The sequence below is a fragment of the Tachypleus tridentatus genome, chromosome 2 (genome assembly GCF_004210375.1).
Source record: "Tachypleus tridentatus isolate NWPU-2018 chromosome 2, ASM421037v1, whole genome shotgun sequence".
NCBI classification, from domain to species: Eukaryota; Metazoa; Arthropoda; class Merostomata; order Xiphosura; family Limulidae; genus Tachypleus; species Tachypleus tridentatus.
In genome coordinates, this window is record NC_134826.1 from 108954535 (window position 1) to 108979190 (window position 24656).

General features: G+C 32.0%; 1 pseudogene across 1 annotated transcript in view; it reads right to left on the reverse strand.

The window, feature by feature from the left end:
- Positions 1 to 24656, reverse strand: part of LOC143244816 (twitchin-like) — a 296421-nt pseudogene that overhangs the window by 65912 nt on the left and 205853 nt on the right. Inside the window, exons 86-100 of the transcript XR_013025339.1 lie at positions 20086 to 20191; positions 19021 to 19226; positions 18521 to 18693; positions 17997 to 18126; positions 17432 to 17713; positions 14048 to 14155; positions 13486 to 13677; positions 11462 to 11566; positions 10852 to 11049; positions 10147 to 10334; positions 8649 to 8763; positions 3268 to 3428; positions 2614 to 2737; positions 755 to 1054; positions 50 to 352 (exon numbers count right to left, since the gene is read on the reverse strand). The product of XR_013025339.1 is annotated as a twitchin-like (transcript). The remainder of the gene's footprint in view (positions 1 to 49; positions 353 to 754; positions 1055 to 2613; positions 2738 to 3267; positions 3429 to 8648; positions 8764 to 10146; positions 10335 to 10851; positions 11050 to 11461; positions 11567 to 13485; positions 13678 to 14047; positions 14156 to 17431; positions 17714 to 17996; positions 18127 to 18520; positions 18694 to 19020; positions 19227 to 20085; positions 20192 to 24656) is intronic.

Here is a 24656-nt window from a genome sequence, read left to right on the forward strand (position 1 = left end):
GAAGATATAACTTAGGAATCAAAAGTTTTAAAGCATCAAATTTCTTTACCAGGTGGTGCTTGTGCTTTAATGCTATCAGACGCTGAGCTGTAGAGACCAGGTCCTGCTTCATTCACTGCACACACACGGAACTCATAATCACAGTTCTGCTTAAGTCCACTAACTCGGTAAGTAAGGTCAGGTATAACAGCCATTGATGCTCTGGTCCAGTTTTCATCCCCAATCTTACGTTTCTCAAGGATGTATCCAGTGACAGGACTTCCACCATCATTGCGAGGTTTTGTCCATGATAAAGTAATGGAATCTTCAGATGATTCAACAAAGCGAGGAATACCTGGAGCACTTGGTGGATCTAAAAATATATATATTTTTTTTTACATTTCATTAAAATCTTTAAAAGAAAGATATAAAACATAACATAATTCAAAGTAAAATTATGGCAAAGAAACAGTTTTCTTTTATATCAAAAGCTTTATATACTTAATTTCTTTTAAACTATAGTGGTTCAGAATTACAAAAACAAATGCAATGAAAATATCACATTTTATTGTAAATGTTAATTTTCTCTCTCCTGTGTAAGAAAAATGAAAGATTTAACATAATACTCTTTTATATTTTTAGTTTGAAATCCACAAATAACAAAACAATAGGAAAGTGATATCAAAATATGCAGTAAACTTTTATATTTCATCAAATTTATTAAGTATTATCAGCTTAGGCATTTTTACAATTTAATAAAATTTAACACTCTTACTAAAAGGCAGTTTTGCCATGATAGGCTCGCTCGTGATAGCTGGGTCACTGGTTCCATACTGGTTTTCAGCCATAATCCGGAAGTCATACTTGTGGCCTACCATAAGGTTTCTTACTCTACAGGCTGTAGTTGTCACATAGCTACTAACTCTTGTCCAAGCAGTGGCCCCAACTTCTTTCTTCTCTACCAAATAGTTCATTATTTCAGAGCCACCATTATCTTTTGGTGGAAGCCATTTCAATGTTAGGGATTCTCCTTCAATATCTTCACCTCTAAGATTTTCTGGAGGTCCAGGACGATCTAACAATTAAAAAAATAAAAAAAGTGACACCTACAATTTTTCATACTTTAATTATTTGAGAAAATCTTTATTATAGAAGCTTACACCATTATGCTTACAAAACAATCAAAACATTTAGCAAAAAAATAATATTTTGACAAATATGAAACAAAATAAGGTTTAATTAACTTGTGATTTTCTATTCTAAATGCCATCAGCACTGGACTTTTTTTTATGTAAAATGCTATGACTCCTATATGTCAGCACATATACTTATCCAAACTCACATGCTTGTACAGAACATAAAACCTCATTACATTCTTTATTATCTTTACATAGTCTAATTCATAGTTATTCTCCAGCTTTATTGTGCCATAAAACCCTGCTACTCTATCCTTCACACAGTGCAATGCACATCTTCTCTAAACGTTGTTATCACTTTCCAATATAAAATATCAATTGCATCAACATTTTTGGAATATCTTGTAGTATTAAATTCTAACCTCAACATAATACGCAACATCACTCCTGCTCAAAACTGTCTCGTATAGTATGAAAGTTAGCTGTATGCTTTCAGAAAAATACTTTTACAATGTCTTCTTTTACATACAAATGGGTTATGAGTTGTTAAAAAAATAATTTACCAGCAAGCACTAGTTGGTTAACACTTTAACTCAGTTGGTAAAATACTCACCTGATGTGCAAGAGATCTTGGGTTCAAATTCAATGGAATAATAAAATTGAAACAAAACAACCAAAAGAAAACATTTCTTCTTAATGTGAGTTTATTTCACAAATCTGACATGAGACCAGAGGACAAGCCTTGTTTATGAGAGGAAACGAATGTGCAAAAGTTTCAGTTATTAACAAGTGCCTTACTAGCAAACACTATTGGGTTAACCTATTAGTCTGTTGTTAAAGTACAACTCACATGGTGTGTGAGAGATCTTTGATTTGAATCTGAGTTAATGATATAAAAATAAAACTATTACAATAGCACAGCTGATGTTTAATACATTCGTATAAAAACAAAATAAACAACTAAAAGCAACACAAGGTAGGGTAAGTCCTGCAGTCAAATATATAGATTTTCAGCAATGTGGAGAAAAAAGGGACTGTGTGAACTCAAAATTTATCTTTAGCATCTAATAATGTGACAAGTTCACCTAAAGTAAAAAAAAAATCCTACAAAATAGTATATAATAATTACACATTATATTCCTATATTATTCAACCTACTGGTAAAATACTTTTTAATCAGAACTGTTATTACTACAGGATAATTAACTTTATTGTCATGCAAGACATCGTAACTTATCTACACATATGAATAGAGAGCAAACATTTTGGGTAAAGCCACATAATAGCTACCTGCAAATAGTCATTCTTAATTTTGAACTGACAAACTAAAGAGAAGAGAGCTAGTAAAGATAACCAATTATACACTCTTAGACCATTCTTTTCTGACTAAATGGTGGGGCATGACCATTGTTGGGCAAAATAAAAAAAACAAGAACCTTTGAATCCACAGTTATAATAGACCACATTCAGTCCATTTTGCAAAGTAAACCATACTTACCAAGAACTGTGACTTTGCAATAAGCAGTGTCAAATCCAGATTTATTTTTCAAGAATAATTTGTATTGTCCAGAATCTGACCGCTTGGCATCTGACAAAGCAAGAACAGCATAGTCATCTCCAACCTATATAATATATAAAAATAATTACATTGCACAAAAGTTTTGAATGCAAAAACAATATACAAATATTTCATATAAATTTATAATTTATATATAGGTTTGAAACTGTAAGTTTTCTAATATATAATAAAATGGAAAAATAATTTCATAAGCTTATTTCATAAATGAAATACAAGTATTTACCAGAAAAATCTATTTTCTGTAAAATGTGACTATTTTTAAATTATGACAAAACTAAGATTATTATTGTCATCCTTACATATTTTTTTTTACAAAATAAACAAAAGTTTGTACTTTCTGTAATTCTCCTTACATTATGACTGACTGAATGGTAGTAGTTTTTAAGCAGCATGTATGATTTATTGATTTAAAAGATATCAAAATTGCAATAGATTTTCTATAAATAGGAATGCTTCAACTGATTTACCTGGATTTATATAACAAAATAAAAACAAGAATATTTATCTGAATAACAGTCATGATAGATGAACTTTCAAAAGGAACCCAAACAGATTAAAAATCCAGCAATTTACCTTGGTGAAAATCCTGGGATCCTTATCATTTACATCAAAATCATTTTTAGACCAGGTGGCATTGGGTTTTGGAAAGCCACTGAATGGAACATTTATATTAAATTCTTGGCCTGCTTTGATAACAATATCTCTGACATTTCCTGCATCTATTCGTGGTTTGTCTACAAACATAATAAGACTGATAAATAATATATTAAAAACAGTATCAAGCATTACAATTGTTAGTAAACAAAATATTTAAAATTCTAGAACTAGACAGCAATCAGCAAAATAGCAATAAAAATAATACAAGCAAACAAATATCAACAGAAAAAACTAAATCACTAAAAGCAAACAAAAACCAACCTGTACTTCTCTTCTGATTTCAATATTGTGAAGATGTTAAAATGTTTAACAAGGCTATTTATCCAGAAAAGCGATTAAACTCTCCACAAAACAGATAAATAATACCTCATGCCACTGTCAAAAGTGTTCCTACAGTGCAAAGTCTTTAAACGAAACACCCACCTCAACATGTAATAATTTGTATACCAACAGTCTATGATGCAATCAACACAAGACTATACCCTTCAATCAACAGCAAAGCAACATCCTCCATGTACAGTATTTCTCCTTCAGCACTTTATGATTCATTCATGATGAGGCAAAAGTGATGCACAAAAAAGTGCAAAAGAAGGGTGGGTGTTTGTGTATAGAGGTGAGTATCTATACAAACACGTTTTCATATAAGGGAATTGTTAACCTCTGTTGCATGTAACATTAGTGAATAACATACTTGTATACAGTTGTTACAGCCAAAATCTAGAGTTACAAATTCCATTAGCTCATTCCTCTTAAAGACCTTTAAAAAAATCAACTATCCAGGACAACATTTTATTAAACATATGTCACATATTAGTTAACAAATGTTTGATGGAAATCAGTCTAATGAACTTTGAACCACTTTGTATGATAAGATAAAAGATGTTTCATGTACGTTTTCCCAAGATCCATCTAACTGTAGATCATTAGCCACAATTTCTGTCTTGCAAGGTCAAGACCAGGTTTCACATACAATTATTTACTCCTCATTTTAGTTCTTATTACACTTTCAATTATCCTATAATGTTGTTTCTGTTCAAACTAATTCCATTTTTTTCTTAGAGCTTGGGGCACTCCTTAGTGGTATTTTAGTTGGGAAGTGAGAGCTACAATACTTTAACCGCTGTTTTTATTTTTATAAATTCCTACATGTTGAGAAATTTTTATCAATAGTTTTCTCATTTCATATGTAACTGCTTATCTCCAACTGCCATTCAGAATTCTACAGGTTTTCCACATTCTTATGAAATATCAATCTTCTGAAGCCATAATTAAAATGTTATTACAGTTATAAGTTTTTGCTTAATATAAAGTACATTATTTGTTCTCTGTTTTATCCATACATATGTATATTAAAACTTGTGGATTTATTTTCATGACACAATGCACAGTTTGTACAAATTTGGATTTTGCAATATTTTAACAATGAAAAAGATTAAATAAACTTAGAAAATACAAATATTAGTACAACGCTGATAATGAAGTTTCTCAAAATCAGTGAACAAATTTGTAGCCCCTGCATATGAAAAAAAAAATTATGTAACCATTTAATTTTACATTAAAATGTGTTAATAAAGCAAAGTCAACAAGGTGAAGTGCTTAACCTTTCCCAGATGTGTCATAAGTTAAAGGTTATGTCATCATGTTTGTTGACTCTCATACAAAATTTTATTGAACTACTATTTTATGAATTTATGTCAAGACGTTTGGTATAAAAGTGTAGATTATAATTCAAATTTTTATGTTATATACTGTTTAATTTCTTAATTTAAAAGAAAATATTAAAAACACACCTAAATAGCGAGTTTTGTGTATCACATGGTATGTTAATTGCAGCACTGGTTCAAATTAGATGCTTTTGATGTCAAAATGCAGACTATTGACTTGTACGAATTAGGAAGTTAAATCATCAATATTTATAAGCTTGGATATAAAATAAGAGAATCTTATATTTCCTATTTGCTGAGATCACTCATGTACTGAATACAACACAGTGTGCCCCACATACTTTTTCCACTTTTGGAAACAGTCCCTTATATATATACTTACGTCTGTCTATGGCATGTGAATAATCAATCAAAAGCTCAGAATGTCTCCTAGTAGCTTTTAAGCCATTTAAAAATATAAGGGTGTCATCGTTTTCTTCTAGACAAACCTTTGTGCTTGTAAGTTGAGTCTTTAGCCTATTTGATATTTCAAATATTTTTAGACCCAAATACAGCTTAGTTACTAAATTTCATAACTTATAAATGAATTCTCCAGTATTAATTGAGTAATTTATCATTTTTTTTTGCTATTCAAATATACATATAAAACCTAAAAAACAGTTTTTGTTTCCACTCTTCAAGTGTAAAATTGTATAAGGCATAGCAAGCTATGACAAGCAGCAACTGAATACAAAGGTAATAACTAGAAGAGATTATTTTTGCTTTACTTCTTCATTTACTGTTCATTGTTTAAGATAAATAAGTTTAAAAACTTGTTTCCAAATAGTAATAATCTATATACACATATAATGTATAACAATTAAAATGTGAACATATTTTACAAAATAATAGTCCAATAAAACACAACCAAGACAATGATGACGAGAAACCCACTTGAAGTAAAAATGCATCATAAGATGTCTGGTATGGGTATTGTTAACCTGAAGATTACCTAAGATGGTTGAAACGTTGTTTTCTCCTTTATTTTGGTGAAAGTGTTAATACCCATACCAACCATCCTGATATACAACCCTAAAAAGGAACAAATTACAAGAAGTTCAAAGGCAAAAATAAACAGAGCATGAAGAACCACATTCAGATCCTAATCTAGCAGAACAAAGAAACGTGTAGGATGGAAGGAATAGAAAAGATGAGAAATAACTGGGGAAGAGAAGACTTTCCAGAAATGGTAGGGTGAAAGGAGTTCAACAGGGCAGCCCTATAAAGAACAACAGTTGAAACAAACAAATCCTAATCAGACAGCCAAATGAAGAACTGGAACAAATGCAGAATGAAAAACAGCATGTTTGGAAGCCATAACAAATAGTTCAAAGTGAGAAGTAAGACTATGCCACTAATACGTAGACAAAAAGTAAGGGCAAATGTCACTGGTATGGAAAGTTGACTGTACAAAAGTCACACATTGGGATGAAAAACGTCTGATCCCAGTTGTTGAAAGAGTGATAAAGACAGAGAAAAGAGTAGGGGCTGTTGCTTCCAAAAGGGCCAGGGCAGAGGAAACCACTTCTGAGACAGCCAATATAGAGCAACCAGCAGAACACAATATAGAATGGTCTGGGTAAGGGAAAAGGCCAAGAAAAGGAGTCTGAATGGAGGGTATGCATATAGGTTAGGACCCCTCAATTTTGACTGAAAGCATCCAACCTCAGAGTTGAGAACTGAGGAACTGGAGACCAAAAAATAAGGAACTTTGACAATTCAGTGAGTGAGAAACATATATATGTATATGAGATGTTACCAATTCAGAACACATTCATAGAAATATTAAAGGATGAAGAGACTACTCTTAGGAGAACCTGATTGAGATGTGACCACAACATTCATAATTACAGGAACACAACATGCTAGCACCATCATGTTATGGTTACTGGCATTATACAAGAAATCCAAAGTCTGAAAAGACAGACATATGGACTTGGTTCCCCTTGGAATGGGAGGAAATAATACATAGCCCAATTAACTGCAAAAAGTTCCAAAATGTGGGTATAAAAAGTAGTCCCTTCAACTGCAGACCAATTGAAAATCTCCAGAAAAGCCCTTCCCAACACATCAGTGAACAGATGAGATGCAGGACGTGATGGGAGAATTTGAAATACCCACTGTAGTGAAGTTTCTGCCAATACTAAGCAAAGGAATGCATGCACACATAATCTAAGGAAAGGAGAGCTTTCAAGAAAGCCCACATCCACAAAAGAGATAGAATATGCAAAAATGTATCTCAGGATGGCTGGTACGGGTATTAACACTTTTACCAAAATAAAGCAGAGTACAACGTTTCAACCTGGAGATGACCTAAGAAGGTCAAAACATTGTTTTCTGCTTTATTTTGGTAAAAGTGTTAATACCCATACCAGCCATTCTGAGATACAAGTTTACTTCAGGTGAGTTTCTTGTCATTATGAGAGATAACACTTCTTGTGCAGAGAGAGCAGAAGTTAGGAGTACCAGGACTTCTCACTCCATATCCTGGAGCCAAAGTGAAGAAGGTTAGACTCAATTGAGAAGAGAAGTAAAAAGAATCCCCAAAATAAGATACTGTGGAAGGGCTAGTCAAGGATGTCTCCAACTGTTGTAAAGTGTACCAAAAGATACGGAAAAAACCTACCCTTAAGAGCAATAACAAAGTTTGACTCAAAACCAATCCCCAATTTGATGTAACTAGTTGTCAAAAAAAAGAAACTTATAAACTAAATGACATTAACAGAGAAAAAAGTAAACATTTAAACAAAAATAAAGGAATAAACTCCAAATGAAAGTTTGAACTAAAATGACCTACATAGTAAAAACACTGAGTGAAGAAGACATGAATGACCTAAATTATCATGTGTGAAAATGAGATCCATCCACACTGGTTCATATAAACTCTTTGAGCATTGGTATACTTATAGGGAGTGGAAATATGCACCAGAATACTTACCACAAATCTCCTGGGAAAAAAAGGTCAATACCTAACCTTGCATATAAAGAAGAAGTATCGTATCTTATATCACGTGGAAAGTGCTGTAGATAAAACTTTTCATACGGTAGTTCTATCCCTTTACACAAAAATCATAACTTGAAAGGAAAGTATCACCAGCTGAATGTAAGACATGAATTCCTGCAAACTGAAGCCTGTGCTTTAACAGCAGACATCATTGACCCCAAGAACTGGAGGTTGGTGGCAGGACCATTGCATACTTATGATGTTAATGTTATCATCCACCATATTAAATCAAAAATTTGAATGAAGAAAGTATAATTCAGAAAATAGAAACATTTCAAAAACAAATTTGTAGAAACAATGAAAATCAAACACACAATGTTGAAACTGATGTAAACTTGTGATTAAGCATAATCAAAATTTTGTAGTCACATGGAGAGCAAGTTAAAACACATATCTATATACTAGAATGTCTATTGAGAAAGTGAAGACTGTGTTGCAATGGCAGAAAAACTATCTGCATTAGTATAGATGATGCAGTATTAATGGCAGAGGGTAGTCATATGATCAGCATTATATGCATGAAAGTATATATATATATTGTTGAAGTACCAAGACTAGGCTGCAAAGAAATGGTGAAAATTTTCATGTACCTGGTTGGTCTTCTACTAATACCACTGGACAAGGATGACTTGGTGGACTATCTCCCACATCATTGACTGCTATCACACGGAATTCATATTCTTGACCTTCTGTTAAATTTGGTACCTGTAAATAAAATGCATAGCTAAGCATTTGAGAAGCACATGAATAATGAATGAAAGTAATTAATTCAATTAGCCTTATTTTAGAAACTTTGCTTGAAATCTTAACACAGTTAGTTTAATATTCCTTGTTTTTGCTATGGAGATAATTTCATGTTGATTTTTCATATTTTTAACAGATAATAGTCTACAACTTTTAACAGATTTTATATGTAAGACATCCTGTCACATATACAAACATTTCACAGTTCTTAGTAAAATTTTCACATATCTAATCTGCAATGATATTAAATTCAGATTTTGGTAAATCACAAAAATAAAATATTTTGCTCTCATAACTTTCACCAGTTTTGTAAATCTAACCAAACAATGCTAAGTGTTGTTTTGATTAGTGTTGGAGTTTTAAATATATAAGTGAATTGGGATTCTTTTACAGTAGGTGTTTGTCACTATTTGGAGATAAATTACAACAATAAGTGGACAGCACATTGTATGATTGTTTTTAAATAATATATTCAAAACAAGTAAAATATATGTATAAAATTTCTTTACACTTAGGATATCATAATTTTATCTAAAAGTCTAAATAATTCTTTTTCTTGTCAAGAGACCCATGAACTGATTTAATTACTTTAGCATGCAACTGACAAGACAAACTATTTTTCTCTTCTCTTATCCCATTAGTATCAGTGAATAATTAATTTGCTTCTGCTACCTCATAGGTTATCATAATTGTATTCTGAATCTTAAATAATTATCTCTTTTTTGTTAAAGTCCACACAAGTGGGTTCAATTACTTTAGAATTACTTTTGACATGATAAATTATTCTCTTTATTTCTATTAAACTGTGAAATTCACTTTAAAATGTCACCCCTTATGATAAATTACTCACATGCTGACTAACTTCACATTTTCTTTTGCTAACTAATTTTCTGATTGAACTGCACTTAAACTTCACTTTTACTCTACTTCTTAATTTGCACTTGCTTGGTCATCCATATATAAAAGTTATATATGAGGACTAAAACTCTCTATAAACTACATGAGTGGTGGTATAATGTAACAATACTCAGTTAAGGTAACAAGAAAAATATTGAATATTCAAGTAACGTGATATCAACAATATTAATAAAGCCTAAATAATAATGAAACTGTAAACACAACATACAACTCATACAGAGTTATGTAATAAAATTTGTCACATCTAACACTTTTAAAACAATCCATCTTCAACACTTCTGTTGTAAAAACTAAATAATCATCTAATATTCAATTACAAAGTAAACTAAATAATAACACCTACACTAAACAGTCTTACATATCCAACAGTCAATAACAAAGGTAAATATTAGAAATGAAGAATCGTTACTGCACTATTATACATACAGTGTATGTGGTGTCAGGATGTGGGATTGTGTTAACAATATCCCAGTCTTTGGCGCCTTTAGGCTTCTTTTCTACGAGGTATCCTTTTATCTTACTTCCTCCATCATTGCCTGGCTTTTTCCAGGAGAGAGTAACAGAATTTCTAGTGACTTTATCCACACGAGGTATATCTGGAGCATCTGCAACATCTATTATGCACAAAGAAGGAGAAGAAACAAATTACGTCCCAAATTTGATTTTTAAAAATGCAAAAAACAAAACAAATATTTAGACATTAAAAGTTTTTCAAAACTTCTAAAAATATTCACCAAAATATAATATCCCCATAGCTGAAAGGGTGGGCATATTCATTGCCAGGTTTTGATCCCATGACTTGAAAATTACAGATCAAGAATCCTAACTATTATTAATGAGAAAAGTTGGCAGAGCAATCTAATTAAACATTTCACAAAGTAACAGGGGCATTGAAGAATCTGTTTAAATTAATCTTTTATCATGCAAAATACCAAGCAACATTAATTTCAATACAATCAAAGAGACTTTTGTAATTCTTAAGTTACAAGAAAGCATAAAAATTTACATATGTAAAGGTTTTTAAGAATTTAATCAATGCAACATTTATGACCAACTGGAATATATCACTAAGCTTCTAGTTTTAATAAGAGTGACAACAAAATACTTATGGAATAAAACTAATCTTCTTACATTTTCTTTCCTTAGCTGTAACAGATTGGCTGGGTCTACTGGGCTTGCCTCGACCACCTTCATTAACAGGTACAACTCTAAACTCATAAGTTTGCCCTTCTGTTAAGTTAGGTACAGTAAATTCTGTACTTGGAGTAGGATGTGTATTTACTGGAGTCCATTCAGGTGAACCTTTTTCTCTCTTCTCAACAATATAACCTTTCAAAGTGGAAATCAAGTATTATGGATTTGCATTTAAATAAAGAAGTTAATACTGTAAGCTTCTGATTAAATAAGATGTCTAAGCAGTACAATACTGTTGATTTTGCATTGTTTAATTTGTGATCATAACATGTGAAATACTCTATAAATGCCTAAATCTGATGATTATCACCAGAGTTTGTCAAAGGTTAATTTCTTTACATATTACTTTTTATCAATAATGACATATGATCTTCTTAGGGCAACAGATATTAATATGTATTTTCTTTACAATAATAAAAATAAGAAACCTAATTCAATAAATTACTAATTTAATAAAACATTACTGGAAACTGATCAATCTAAACATACTTCCTGTGCATTAAACTAACTCTTATCACTCACATGTACAACCTATTATCATACTAACCAGTAACTGGTCGTCCACCATCATTAGTAGGTGGCTTCCATGTTATGTCTGCAAAGGATGGACCAAAGTCAGTAACTTTTGGTTGACTTGGTGCATCAGGAGTATCTAAAATTCATAAAACAGGTTATTAGTTTTCATCTCTTAAACAAAGTCCTTTATGTTATCTTAAAACATATATATGTTGAATAATACTTGTTCAAGAAGCATCAATGTAGGGTATACGCACCCTAATAAATTGCTGAAATGAAGAAAATTATAAACTTTTTACAAATATATTATTTTATTAAACTATATTCATGATTATTAATGACATGTTAGATGGCCGTAAAGTAATACGTGTAAACCAAATTCTAGATTGTTTTCAAATTAAAACAAATTATTACAAATGTAGCAAATAGATAATTACAATATTTACACTAATGCTAGATAATGTCCTGTTTTTGACCCACAATATGAATCATGTTTAAAACTCTTTTATCATGAATACATCTCTGGTGATACAAGTTGCCCTAAAAATGATTTTCAAAACACAGAAAATGAGTTTTGTTGCTTAATAGAAGTATGTTTTTAACTTTGCTGAAAAGAGTTAAAATAACTGAGTGCTTTGAGTTCATTGTAAAGTTAAAACATATATGACTAACATAAGAGAATACATGTACATGCATTAATGACAAATTAAATTAGTACTTAAGACAATAAGATATATAAAAAAGTCGTCTTCAAAGTATTAACTGTCATTTTGATCTCTTAAGAGATGAAAACCAGCATCACTATTAAAGAAAAGTGCAAGTAACTATTAAATATTATTTATTTGAAGGCTTCTTAACAATCCAGGATTTAATTCTTAAAAAATGAATTAGTTAAATACATCACTTTAACAGGAAAAGTTGTCTTATCATGTCCATAACTTTACTGTTGGTTAATCTTTAAAAGCATGTGTTGCAACAGGCTAGTAAGCCAATCTCATTTAAGTATTTTATCTAGCTAATCTTTAATGATAACACTTTAATAACACTACTTTACTATAAGTATACTTTTTGTGATATTCTTATAAAACATGAAAAGAACATAACATCTGTGAAACTAAACAATATTTTCATGTATATATTAGTATCCTAAAAAAATTATTTTAGACAAATGTGAGAGTAAGAACATATATATTTAGGAATGTACCATAATATTTCACCAAAATAAGCATATATATATAAATATTTAATGTTAAATACTGTATTTCTATTTGTATATTTTGTTTTCATTCCATGCTAAAATACTCTTCTTAAACCTTTTTGCTACTAAACTCATCTTACGCTATTAAGTGAGCTAGTTTAGCTTTATGATGAAACTAAAGTCATAAAACAAAGCTTGTATTACTGCTTGCAAAATAGCAAATTCCATTTTTAGTTTGTTATAGCTTTGTTTATTGCTCATTTATTATTCTTTCTGTTTTTAGTTCAACTCCAAACTTTTGGTTATATTAAGGTGTTAACTCACTTTCTACCTGGAGCACATTTATTTTGACCATGTATGTATGTGTTAATGAAACGTAACCCAAGTTTCCCCTTTTAGTGGCATACAGATATTTATGTTGTAAAATATTATATAGTCTTATAACCCTCCTTGATTTTGAAAACCATTTAGTTCATGAGATGTAGTTTGAAAGAAGTGTTCTCAATTATCACATAACTGAGAAGTGATTTAATTTTGAAATATTATGTTATTCTTTGCTGAATTAGGTTTTCCCTCTTCTGGCTCTTTTTCTAATTTCTTTGATATTTATTAAAATTAATAACATTATTAATAACATTTTTTATGTTGTATTGTTTAATACATGAGTTTACAGGTTGTTTTTTTATGTGAATGATCAAAATTGATTAAAAGTTTTTCTTTGAATTTCTGATGTCATATTTAGTAAATTGTTTTTGTTAAATCCTAGTTGTAGAGATACACTGTTAAGTCCATTACATGCCTGTTTACATACAAAAAAGAAACTGTTACATAGTATTATATTTTTAAATGACACATACCAAATGGGTTTTTGACAATAACAGGTTTTCCTTCCAAGGGTTCACTGACACCATACATGTTTTCTGCAGACACTCTGAACTTGTACTGCTTTCCTTCTTCCAAGTTTCTAATGGTATAATTTGTGGTGGGGCAGTACCCTGGCACTGGAATCCATCTATCACTGCCCAGTTCACATTTCTCTATCTGGTATCCTTTAGAATGGAAGAAAAAATTCAACACCCATATTTTAGCCAGTAGTTAAATTAAGTAGTTAAACCAATTGAGCAAACAGAAAAACTAGCTATTCACTCTTCTGAATATTATGTATTTCATGTTGTTCAAAAACTCACTTGAAACCAGATTTAAATTTGTTCATATTTATTTTAAATTTCTTTATACAAGTTTCAAACACAAAACACTTGTGGATAATCCATCATGCATCAAAAAATATGAAATTAAATAATTACAAACAAGTATTGTTATTTTATTAACACGTATCTATAATTACATTTAGGAAATTAGAGAAAATGCATTTTCATTCCTGTAGTAAACTACAATTTTTCCTACTTAATAAGTTTTTACCAGTAATTGCAGAGCCACCATCATCTTCAGAAGGTTTCCATTGCAGAGTTACACTAGAGTTTGTTGTGGAAGGATATTCAAGTGGGCCACGTGGTGAGCTTGGTTTGTCTTCATTGAATAGAAGATGTAGTTATCAACAAAATTAAATACTCATCCACTTTTAACAGATGAAAGAATGTTTCAAAAGGTCAATAACATTGTTCAAATCTTTTAATGCTGGAGATAAAATATTTAAAAAGCCTTGAAATGAGTATATTGTTTATATGGAAAAATCAACCAGGAAAACAGTAAACTTTACAGGTTCTGGAACTTCTACAAATATGTACCTTTATGCAAACTTATCAAATATGTAAATCAGAATCACTTGAAAAAATAATAATTTAATAGTTATGCCAAAGAAATACAGTGTAAATTATGTTTTTTCTATACTGAAAATCTATTTCCAATATTTACTTACTGCCACTAATATAATAGTTATTTTTATTCAGTGTTGCCCTCTATATGCCTTGGGTTCTCATGTACTCCATGATCACTGTGGTTCAACTGCATATGGCACGTAAATTATCATGAGACAACCTGCCAACAATAGGAGTGCAACATAGCCTTCTGACACATGTGAATCCTTCTATTAAGTTGGCCAGAAATAAATGTCAAAATTATCATGATGACATTTAGAAGATGAATATTGAGTATCCTTGGTTGGTTGGTTGGTTTAATCCAGTGTTTGTCACTTACAAGGTATCTTAATTGTCTGCAGTTTCAACTCTACTGAGAGTAAGTTTTGCAACCCCTAAGGCAGTGTAGGCAAGGGCTTTCATCTGATTTTCCTCTGTGACTTCAAACTTGGACAGAAAGCTATCAGACTACATTGAACATCAACCACACATTTGACCATGAATATGTTACTGAACATATAGGTTTCAACATGGAGATGAAAGTCTTAAAGACCACGAAGGTCGTGGAAGGAAGCCATCTTTAAATGAAAACACATTAAGGGAAGCAGTTAAAATAGACTTTCACACAACAGTACATGAGTTTGTAGAAAAGCTAGACACAAGCAAATAAAGCATTACCAACTACCTGAGTGTGATTGAAAAGATAAAAGAGTTGGATAAGTGAGTTACACATGAGCTGCCTAAAAATCAACAAAATCGTTGTTATGAGACCTGTTAAGGATGATGCTCCAAAAATTGAACGAATTGGGAATCGAGGTTCTGCCTCATCCACCTTATTCCCCAGACCTTTTCCCTACAGATTTTTATTTTTTCAAGTACTTTGACTACTTTTTCACCAATAAACGGTTTATAAACCAGACAGCTGCAGAAAAAGCTTTCAGGGAGCTCACTGACCATAGAAAGTCTGATTTCTACAGCAGGAACATACACACCATCGTTACACATTGTGAAAGGTGTGTTGAAGCAAATGGTGCTTACTTTAATTAAACATGTTTAACAACACTGGTTTATACTTTTCCAAACTTCACAGTTCATAAATGACATTTATTTCTGGATAACCTAACATTAGATTCTAACAAATATCACTTTGAATTTTGGAGAAAATGGAAACACTAGTTTTTAATGGTAGGAAAGGTGGGAAGTGTGAAAGGAGGTACATATCTATCAGAAATATATTTTCAGTGTAGGAGGATTATAATTTCTAATATGATAAATTACCTCCTCTCATATAAATAGTTAGAATCCCAAAGTGAATAGGCAGGGAGAAGGATCAGTGTGAAGGAAAAAAAAAAGGATACCTTTCAAAAGTATTTGAAAAACAACTTAAAAGAAGAGATTCTCGCAGTAAAAAAAAAGAGTGGGATAATGCACTCCTTCTATACCAGTTATATTCTTCACTTAGCGTGGAAAGAGGTGACACAAACATAGGTGGAAATTGGAAGGAGCACACCCAAAAGGAAGAGAACGATAGTAACACTCACCATAGAGCATGATCGATACTGGAAAAAGGTAAATTTCCTTGATAAATAAAAGATATGTGTACACACACACACACATATGAAGAAAGGCAATATGTGAAAGACAATAACCTGACAAGGAAGAAAGACTGGTCCCATGCAGATAGTGAGAGATGAACATAGGCAGTGTGATCCACATGCCTGATTGAAGAATTTTCTCAAATGAATGACAGAGATAAAATGGCAAGAAAAAGGTAAGGTACCTAATATGAGAAGAATACACCTGGACACATTCTTGATTTATAATCATGTGGGGAGCATTAGTCCTTCTGAATAAGTATTAACATTACCTTTAAGTGAGGTGACATAACGTGGAAACAGTCTGTTATTTGACCATACAGTTGACATTCCTGTTAAAGTGATTGTTCAAAGCCCTAAACAAGTATACACTGTGTTTGTGTCTGTAACAAAGACTGTTAATTATGACATTGTGTACATGAAGCTGTTCAGTTTGTCTATTTTATTCTCAGAAACTCATTTTGATTCTGAGAAATTTAGAACTACTGTGTAATAAATATCTTTTCGAATATCCTTTTCACTCTAAGTGCAATAAATTTACCTGAGGATACTGAAATAAACTAGAGTTCATGGTAATTTTTAATACATCTAAGCCAAATTACTGATTAACATAAGTAAAACATACCAGTATAATTACTTAAATAAATACATATTAATAAAGAGTAATATGTTGAATAAAAATAATTTTGCTATAGTTTTCAAATGTCTCCTTTGTTCAGGACTTGAAGTCATGATCATAATCTCTTAAAATTGTCAACTACAAGGTTGAAAGTTTAAAATTAAATTATTTTTATTTTGAAAAATTATCATGAATTAGTTAGTTGTTTGTTTGTAGTTTAGTATAACAGTTACAAAATGGGCTATTTATGCTCTGTGCACCAATGGTATTGAGACCCATTTTATAGTGTTGTAAGTCTACAGATATACCACTTTGCCACTGAGGGGCTTATACATTAGTCTATTATTCATATATATTCCCTTTGCTTCTAAAATTATAGAACAAAAACAAACCACTAAAACCATGCCAGTTTTTTCTATGTTGTTCAATAATATCTATCAGTTTCATAATAACAAGGGCATTTTGTGCTTAGTTTAAAATTAATTTGGTAAATGTAGAAAAAGACTGAAGTTATGGGCAAGTATGTGTAGAGAATGATCATTGTAATTCTAAGATATAAGGTGTTATGTTTAAATTAATAATTAAATTTCTGAGCCAAGATTTCATTTACAGAATAAAGTGTGGAACAAGTAAACAAGGATTAGAGATTGATTACATTATAAGACAAAATCAAAACCTGCACCCCAGCAGATATTGAAACCAAATAAGATACTGCTGGATAAATGTACTCATATACCTGCCAAAATAAACCACAAAAAAACCCCAAAAAACTTACCATATACAAGTACATTTATATCAGCTGAGTCTTCACCATATGGGTTTTTAGCAGTAATAGTATATTTGCCACTGTCACCTCTCTGAGAAACAGGTATACTTAGGCTCACATTTTCATCACCACTTCCTGTTATGATGCGATTAGTTACTGGCACTGGCTTGTCATTAATGGTCCATCTTATAGCTGGTTCTGGAGCTCCAGTCATGGGTATACTGATATTCAATGGCTCCCCTGCTCTGACTCGAATGTTACGGCCACTATCGAGATGCAGTTTTGGCTTCTCTGTAATAGACAGAATATATTTTTCTGTATAACATTTTGATAATCCTCTTTACAAGCAAGTTAATTTGAAAATAAAATAAAGTCTGTTTACCTTAACAAAAAATGTCATTTCTTTTTTTCCAAAATAGTAATCACCCTTACTATAAATATCTTTTGATTTTAAAGACAGTGCAAAGGCTTAATCACTCTTTACAATGAAATATGGTCTTCAATATGCATACAGTAATATACTTAAGAAATATACTAAAGAGAACAACAACTTGAACTTATTCATAATATATACCTTTCATTGGTTTTGCAGCAATAGGTTTGGAAGCCTGACTTGGTTCACTAGGACCAGCTGCATTCCTTGCTATGACTCTATACTCATATTGATGTCCATCAGTTACTGTGTCATCATTATATTCTGTTCCCTATAAAAATAAAAAAAAATTGAAACCCATTTTTCAAATACTTAAATTTATATCAAAAGCATTCTGTCATAAACAAAATATGATCTCTTATTTTTTTTTATGTAAACTTAAATTAACGTGGCTAACAAAATGTCCAATATACAGTTGGTTCTAAATTTTATTTCTAATAAACTGTTTTCGTAATGCATACATATATGATTCTGCGAGATTGTCCTGATTATAAAATTAAATAAAATTGCACTCAATATCTACTCTTTCAGACTTAGTTTGAGCTTATAATCAAAATCTTAAAAAAACTATACATTACAAAATTTTAAACACATTTATCTCTGTTTAAAGACTGCTCACAAATAAATAGCAACATACAGTAACCTGTCAATGATGCAAAACTTACCCTAACTGGTGTTTTATTAATTCGTACCCATCTATTAGCTTTTGTATCCCTCCTTTCAATGTCGTAGCCTTGAATAGGAGAGCCGCCATCTGATCTTGGAGAAGTCCACTTAATTTTGATAAAGTCTCGGTCATGATCCACTGGCTGAGGTTGGCCTGGTGTGCCTGGGACACCTGTGCATTGTAAATATAAATATAGCTGTGGTATAGGTAGTTTTTTACAGCTGCTCTTAACAACCACGTGTTCACTGCCAAAAATTTCACCATCAGTTACCTACTGAAAATTATGTCATAAATGCAGAATTATGAATAATATAACATTATAATGTTAAACACAAATACAATGAAATTTATTACAAAATTCACTGACTAGTTATCCAAACCTAACTGTTTCTAGGCAAAACTAATTATTCTGAAAGTCTTTTAACAAAGTTAATCATAATAATGTTCTTTATCTTGAAACTTCAAACATATGACAAAAATAGTCAATATACTTTTTACCATAAGGACTTTTGGCAGTTATAGGCTTGGTAGTGGTCAATGGTTCAGACACTCCCTGAGGGTTTTCTGCCATTATACGGAACTCATACACTGTGCCTTCCATTAACTTTGGGACAGTACATTTCGTGGTGTTAGGTGGAACATGAAGTACAGCAGGAACCCAGGTTCCATCTCGTGTTTTGTCCCTCTTCTCCACAATGTAACCACTGTTAAATAATTAAATCAATACTGTTAACTATTTACTGATCACAAGAAAATGGCAAATTCACTTTAATGTAGAATACACATATTTCTTTCATATAACTAATACATTAACAGACTGCTCCATCATACAATTCTTATTATAAAAAAAATTAAGTTGAACAATACTTAACATTTCTAAATTGGTGCTAAAACTACAGGATATGAATCACAATTTTTTCAATTACAGTCAACACTTTAACCTTTACAAAATGTCAAATACATTTCTAGTACCAACACTGCATACACTTTATACATAAAACTTAAGTATATAAACATTGGAAAGTACATTTATCTAAAACAAATAGTAAGCATGTAGAGAGTGAAAACATAGAGTTATATTTTAAAAGAATTATAGCTAATGCATTTGAGTTCAATACAGGTTTGAGTTTTTTATCACTAAAGTTTCTTTTATTTAAAAATATTGTTCACTGTTGAAGCTATGGAAGGTTAGTTTCATCAGCCCATACAATCACAATCTTGATCCAAGTGTCTATACATATTTGAAGAATTACTATCTCAAATAAAAATCATGATGGCATGATGACACCAATAGCTTCACTATAGTAAGCAACTCCAACAAGGAATAGAAGGTCTTAATCAAATAAACGTTTATTGTTAAAAAAAATTAAAAAGGTGTAACTTCATATGCATTTTAAGATATAAGAGTTAAATGTCTACTATATTAAACTAAGTAGTCTGCAGTATAACACTAAACACAATTACATGTTTGTTAAGCCAGAATTAATTGAGACATCACAAACATTTTTTAAAACATCCAACAACATGTTCTTGATCCTCTCCACCTGTATCACAAATACTTACGTTAAATCACTGCCTCCAACATCTTCAGGTGGTTTCCATGATAAAACTACATGATCCTTATCAACGTAATCAACATTAAGAGGACCTTTAGGTGCTAAAGGTTTATCTACAACAACAAAAGAAACATTTACTAGAAATACTATTTATATTAATTAGAATCTGCAAATAAAACAAGTGAAAGTATATATCATCACCAAGATGAAATATGAAGGAATACAAAGTCCTGTTTAACCACCACTGTTTGTTAACTCTTTAAATGCTATCACTGGATTCATCCATCTTAAAATTTATAGCTGTTTGGTGAGACAAGTGGATGTATCTAACAGTGTGGCAAAATGTTTTCCACATAGTGCAATAATCACAATACTTACACATCCTTCAATTTCCCACCTTGGTACATGTACATACATCATTGAGCAAAAGTGTGATTAATGGATATTGAAATAGTATTGAAAAAATAAAAGTCAAATTCTAAATTTCATTTTTAGTGGATAACTGACACTTTCAAAAACCCTTCTGAAATTTATTTATGTACTCTACTGGTTAAACGAATTTACTCTAAAGAGTGACTAAAGGATTATAGAAATTTTTTTAATGATTATTCAACATATTTAATACTAACAAACTGCCTAATAAAATTGTGATTTAAAAATTATTTTTGGGATAGCCTTTTCTTCAATAATATTACTTACTACCTCTGCAAAAGTTATAATTTTCCTATACTTAAAATGTATATCAGACAGATACTTACCTTTTTTATATGCAAAAACGGCTGGTTTGGGTTGAGAAAATATTTTACATAGAAGAGCGAACAACGTTTCGACCTTCTATGTAAAATATTTTCTCAACCCAAAACGAGCTGTTTTTGCATATAAATTTCTCAACAAGTGGGTTTCTCGACATCACTGAGATACTTACCTCCTCTCAGATGATTAGCCATTCCAGTTCAGTCTGCCTTCTATATGCCAAACCTTTTTTACCCATAACACAAGCCTTCACTACAACTTATGCCATACTATTTGTCTCTAGCCACTTCATCAACAGAAACACGACATGTGCATGCGACTCCCTTTACCCTCTCCTACCAAACTATCACTTCAGATTTTGGCAGAAGTTGTAAACACTGGAGAAAAGTGAGGAAGAAAGATGGGAAGTATGAGTAGTGGTGAGTACCTATCAGAAACACATTTTCAGTCAGGGAAAATTATAACTTTCAATACAGTACTCACCTCTCTGCACAATATTCAGTGGGGGGGAGGAACTTCAATAGCAAATAAGTCTGACTTTCGACATCCACAGGCTAAGAGAAAAAGGAAATATGTTTTGAAGGAGAGATAAAACATGATGAAAACATAATGCAAGAACATGGTAAGAACATGGGAATTAAAACCCTATGGTATGAGAAAAAGCAAATGTATGTGATAAGGCCACCTAATTTCTGGAAAGAGTAGAGATTGAAGATTTATGGTTGAAAAGCCAGGTGAGAAGTTCTGCCACATGAGCCATGGTAGGCTTTTCAGCAGGAAATCTTATGGTAGTAGATTAACTGTAGAATATGATCCACTTGTGTTGGAAGATGGGGAAATGGAGCTAGCTCACAAAAAAGTGACTCACCATGTGAAACTGGATCCTCTTGCCAAATATTAAACAAAAGCTAGGCATGAAGGTGCAGGATGTGAATGTCAGGATTTAGAACATGTAACTGATGTTGATAATGTAGGGAAGGAGAAAGTGGAAGAGGTAGAGGAGGGACAGGAGCAGTTGTCATAACCTTGGAAACCAAGGCTGAGCTAGCCAATGAGGAACAATCAGTACAACTCAACAAAGAGTGGAGTGGACAAATATCACTCAATGAAGTAATCAGATGGGTGGGTACATTATAAAGATACTTGGGTGACCAATCCTGGCTGAAGGTATCTACTGCCAGAGCATGTGGATTAGGTACAGGCAACCAACAAAGATGTAACTTGGTTTTGAAACCCATAGCAAAGGCATCCATGTGGGTGAACCCCACCAATGGCAAATATTCCTCTATACAAGGGGATTTAATGCCCACTCCTTTGGATATAATTAATCAGAATGAGCAAGACGACCTACAACTAGATTGAAAGCACCTAGTACATGACAAACAATAAAGCAAACATTATGTGCTTGGGCCCAATATAATACATCCAACTTTTAAAAACGTACATCTTTGGACCAGTTGCTCCCTTGGTGATTGCTATGTACCACAACTGTAGAAACATCTTAATAAATCATCACCATACAATGTCAAGCAAGAAGAAGAAAGTGATGTAACACCCAACGTACAGCTAGAAGCTGAAGAACATTGATATGGAAAGCACTTTCATTCATAGACCAACATCCCAAAGTTTCACGGCAATTCACCATGCCCCCATCCCTAAATGGATGCATCCTTGAAGAGATGATGATCTGGATTTGGGGGAGGAAGTGGCACAACCCACCAGTGCAGATCATCTTGCAAGGAAGGAGAAAAGAAATGGAGGTAGAAAGAAAACTCCAAACAAGGTTCCATAATTCATGAAGTTACTGAAGGGATTTTATGTGGGCATCATCGAAAGAGTCTAGTGATAGAACCTCACAAGCACTAAGTGACTGAACTAAGAGGGTGTAGTGAACCGAAAGTTCCACTGAATGATGTCCTAAAGGATGCTCGACTAATATTTATGTTGAGAAAGTCTACCAAATGGATCAGATATTGAGTTAGTCTGAAAAAGGACTTCTCCAATTTGATCAGCCAGCTCACCCAAGCTGCCACAGAAAGAAGCTGCCAAGTATGATTGGGTGATTTCTGTTTGGAATGAGTAAGTTATATGTAATAATGAAATGGCAGCCACAAAGCATGAAGATGGAACACAAAAGCCTGGACTATTTGACAAAACATGTAAAGTGCTGAGGCAAGTCTGAAGAGGAGGATCAAAACTTGGTAAACTACCCAAAGATGGATAAACAAAAGATAGAGATGAGACTAAGGTGAAACCAATATACACAAGTAAGCATTGGAAATATCAATTTTTGTTATCCAGAACCCTGCAGAAAACACCCATCTCTATCTCTTTATATCACTACTCATTAAGTAGTGATATAAAACAGTTGAGGCAAGATAAATGAATTACCAATTGCCAATTCCCAGTTTTTTGGAGACAGTAAAATAGTGGGAATGAAAGCATGCCTGCTAGAAAAGCTATTTCCAAACCATTTCTCACAGATGTAAGAAATGAAGAAAGGAAAATCCTGAGAGTGGAAAATAGATTGGAAAAGAAATCCTTCTGATAGAACCTGAAGCACCCACTAATCATCAACAAAGAGATACTGTGTAAAATATGGTATTATGACCTATAAGGTCACAAGAGTGTTGGACTGGGGTAAAAATGACATTTGATTTGGACTTCCCCAAATAGGTAGCAACTGATGATCTAGAAATGGATAGTCCTCATGATGATAAGAAATAGAAGATTAATTAGAAGTCCTCAGGTTGTGTGGAATGCTAATCCCCTCACTTAATTGTGAGGCAAATTGATCAACACAAACCCAAATATTATGGGAGGAAAGAAGACCAAAAAGGATTGTAAATATTGTTAATGCGATAAGAAAGAACAAAGTGAATAAGAAATAGGTGAAAGGGATAAAACATCACAAACATGAGGCAAAATCTATAAAGACTGAATGATGCCTAAGAGACTTCTCAGGTTGGAAATGTGAAGGAATAGTAAACTCTATTGATGGAAAAAGATTATCACAGTCGTTGTTAGTCTTAATAAGCTCAGACACAGCTTGGTCGATGTCTGAGGACAACGATTATCTTATGTAACATTTAATCTCTCAATGTATACAAGCAGATAAATTCATCACTGTGTTGCTCACACCTGAAGCCTGGGAAAAATTGCTTGTCATTAGTGTAACCTCTGAAGAGGAAACCTTAACTTTGGACTTCCTTTCATAGAAAAGGTTCACCTAAATCAAGTACAGAAATAAAGTGATTAGAATTAATTGAAAAATAATAGTATAGGAATTTAGTTCAATGAAAGCAAACTAAGTTTAAAAATAACCACTTTGGGAGGAAAACAAAATCTATAATTAATCATCATCAAGCTCACAAAAGAGCATGTACGAACCCAAATGCTAGCAAATGAGAAGTGATAGTTTGATAGAGGAGTACAGAGGGAGTTACATGTGTCATGTAATCATATCATTGCTCCTATTGGTGAGGATGCAAAACAGAACGATCTGGATGAGAAATATGTTGGAGTGTTGTAATTCCAAAAGAGCAAAGCAAAAGACTTGTGGCACACATAAAGAAAAAGTATGTATACAGAGAACTGCACTGAAGGGGAAGAGTTAATCTTGTCAGAAGAGGTAATTACTGTATTCAAATTACAGTTATTTAAATCATGCTTAGTGGGAGTTCTGATATTAAATCATTAGAAGAAAAATATTCATAAAACAAGTACATATGTTATAATTTAATATTATTAAATTAATATTCTGAATAAAGATTATACAGGAAATCTGTATATATTTGTTATGTGCAATTAGGTTTTATAAAACAA